The sequence below is a fragment of the Lepeophtheirus salmonis genome, chromosome 2, assembly GCF_016086655.4.
Source record: "Lepeophtheirus salmonis chromosome 2, UVic_Lsal_1.4, whole genome shotgun sequence".
NCBI lineage: Eukaryota > Metazoa > Arthropoda > Copepoda > Siphonostomatoida > Caligidae > Lepeophtheirus > Lepeophtheirus salmonis.
Window position 1 is genome coordinate 16,719,969 of NC_052132.2, and position 3,573 is coordinate 16,723,541.

Below are 3,573 nucleotides of genomic sequence, written 5' to 3' on the forward strand. Positions count from 1 at the left end.
TTTTTCCTTCATCAAAGCATTCAATTAAAGATAATTTCCTGGATTAATGAACAAAAAAAAAGCCTTTAATTTATATGTATGTATATTGTATATATGTTGATAAGTAACAAGCCAAAAAAAGGATGAAAAAACAAGAACATCAAACATACTTTGTGAATGGGTATTAGGCATACAGACTCTTTTCCACCACTTTAATTAAACACTTGGCTTAAACGGAAATGGAAACAAAAAGGAGAAATTAGTTATTTTCTTTGTGTTCTTTCAATAGTAGATATATTATAGCCTTACTCATTATTTACAATCCTTTCATTTGTGTTCATATGAGAATGGAGTCAAAAAAGGTACGTAGGTATATCGTTGGACATGCAGGGCTTCTGTAAATGAATATAGGGGAGACAGGGATAGTTGCAAGCTACACTACAAACAGTAACCCAAAGATTTGCCCTCATACCAAGTGGTCCATTAAAATCTCAACCCTTTAAATTTTAAACATTTGCAAGATGTTATTCTATTAAAAGATGTATATCCGAGCATTCTTAATCCTTAATGTAGCCGCCCTTAGCAGCAATGTTGGATTCCAGGCGGCAGTTGAAGGCTCCCAATGCTAGCCGACAGTGGCTTCGAGGGAATCTTTTTTTCGATAAATGGCACTGCAGACCTTCCCCTCTACATACAACTTTTGGTTGGATATCGAAGGGGTGGGCATCAGGGCTGTATAGGTGTCAATAGAGTCTTACAACTGATGAGATAGTAATCTGTATGATATCTACAATACTATTTATCCGTTTAGTGGATTCACTCTTCAAGAATCCCCTTACAGTGTAGGATGCGGGTCTCAGATCCAAGTAAGAGACAATATTTCCTGTGATCATTTTCTTCAGGAAGTATGGAGTGCGTTTTTGTTATCATATTCCTCCTCTTTGTAATTGTTTTTGACCTATCAAAGTCCTTGCAAGTCTTGGCAACAATTTAAACAGTTGATTTTTGTAACTTTGTAAACTCAATGATCTCCGTAGGCAAAAGACCCAGCACAGAGGCATACAATAATGGCCATAGGGAGTTCGTAATGCGAGGACATCTCATAGATTAATTATTTTTTCTTATTCACACATTCATAAACATACACCTCGGGGTTACTAAGATATTCCGTCTTAAGCTTGTTCCGGATTTAAAATCATCTCCCGGTAATTGTTTTATCACTTATTCAAATATAAAAAAGATTCATATAAATTAGAGATTATTTATCAGCATAAAAGAACGGAGATATAAAGTGTGCAAACAATTTCACTCTCAAATATCCCTCTTCAAGACTTTCTATATTCTAATGAAGTGTAAATATATTTTTATTAGTATAGGATAGTTTATCAGTATGTTTGAGTTTTTGAAAAATAAAAGCACTTTTGATTTAATAAAAAAATTATGAAGTCATATTAATGAAGTCTCACAGGCATTTTTCATGTAGTATCGAGTATGTATACAGGGTGCACTGTATATAGTGCTCCTGGTATATATTATATTCATAGACATATTTTGATCTAAGGAATAACAATATAGTCGGTAATAGGTAACTTCGTATAATTTTTTGTTCGTATAAAACCATTTTGTATAAATTTATGAGGAAACCTGGGAACGACTTTATTAATTGTTATTTTGTAGCCCGAATATTGAAGGTGTTTTCGTGTACTACAGATACTTAAGTAATCTCTGAGAACCTCTCACAATCCCCCAATTGTACTGTTTAAAATATTTTAATTCCACATAGGTAAACGTACAGAAATGCAAAAAGTAATGAAAAATGTTGACTCGCCTAATTGTAAGCTTTTTATTTATGTTGCATCAATTTAGAAAGAATGATAAGAAGAGATACGAGATGAATGCAAAAACTTATTTATTGATTTTTTAAATGCCTTAGGACTGTAGTAAAGGATGTTCATTTTCGATTTAGTGACTAGTTATTTGTTGGAAATAATATATGAAAAAATAAATTGTTAATTGAGGCATCCACAATTATTTGCAAACAAAATAATGTAAATTGTACTTTGTGTTTTTATGTTTTAAAAAAATATATTTTAAATATAATTGTACATTTTGAGAAGGGAAAATAAAGTAGAAGTTGTATTAGAAGAAGGAAAATGCCCAAAAATTCCAATAACGGAATCTCCTGGCAATTCAAAAAAATAATAATATATATATAACTGGTAGTTAACGTGGACACTTAGAAAATGGGAGAGTAACAACCTAGTTGTCATGACGTTTAACTGCCAGATGAAGGAAATAAACAAATGTAAGGACATAGAGAGGAATTACTCCAACGTTCTGTTAGTACTTGATATTTTACTTTTTTTTATTAACATATGCCACATCCAGTCTCTTATTTTATACAATTAGAATTGTAGTATATGACTTGACAATGACTAATTCAACATATCTATTGTATCACTTATTAATATATATAACATTTATCACTCTGTAAATTATCTTTAGAAAACTATTTTCTTAGTTAATACGTTAGAAAAATCTGTAACATGAAGACAAGGATATCTCAGATACAGTTTGGTAACACGAAATAAAAAAAATTTAAAGTGCCATAATAATAAAAAATGTATAGCCTTAAAAGTAACAAGGCTAAGAGAACAAAATTTAAGGCCATATTTGGAATCAGTGGATAGTCTCCTTTCATGTTATGATGAGCCATTTTGCCAACCACTAAAAATTTCACATCGGATACAAAATTTAAGATTTACACTCTACCAAAAAGTTACTTGTTGTAGATAAATTTTTGGTAGAGGTGTAAATAAACATAGAAGGCTTGAGACACATTCAATTTTTAAAATTATGAAGCCATGATCTAATTTCAATATATGAATCTTACTTTTAAGTCCTCCTTGAACAATTTCTTTCAGATTCCAGCACGTTGAATCGTTTATTTTTAATTCTTTAGAGATTTATTGTACGTATTTCCATTTTAATATTAATTTTGTTTGTGAATTATATAATTTATATTTTTCTTTATTTTCAGTATGATAAATTGTGCTCGTTCAGGTTAAAAATAACATCAAATGTTAAAAACAAAGCCATAATTCAAAAAGGGGTATTAATTAAAAAAAAATATATTAAATTAAAAAGTAATGCATTTGTACTTTGCCAAATTATTTTAATAGTTTATATTGGAATCGTAGTTGTGTACTTAAGTAAATATATATCGATATAAACATACGTTGTTTTGAATTGCATTTGAGAATACAGCCTATAGCTTCAATAAAAATATTGCATATGATTTTTTTAAAGTCTAAATTAACATTAAGAAATAACACATATGGTATTTGGAAATGCTTCATTGAAGTTTTTGTTGCAAGTTAATGTGAACTTTTGTTTCTAGGAAAGTAACTATTAACTATATTATCAAGTCATGTATTGTATTTATTTAAAGGGAAATTATTGTGATACTACTCGCATTAAGGTTATGACTACAGGATTGCCTTAAAGGAGCGGAACCCCCAATTAAATGTGGCAACCCATGAAACATACAGCGTGCGGTCGTTGAGTAAAAAAATTAATGAACCACCTGTAACA

General features: G+C 30.1%; 1 long non-coding RNA gene across 1 annotated transcript; it reads left to right on the forward strand.

The window, feature by feature from the left end:
* Positions 1-2,040: 2,040 nt before the first annotated feature.
* On the forward strand, positions 2,041-3,212 carry LOC139907656 (uncharacterized). The gene is made up of 2 exons (XR_011784381.1): positions 2,041-2,950; positions 3,020-3,212. It is a non-coding gene; the product is annotated as an uncharacterized lncRNA (long non-coding RNA).
* Positions 3,213-3,573: the final 361 nt, after the last annotated feature.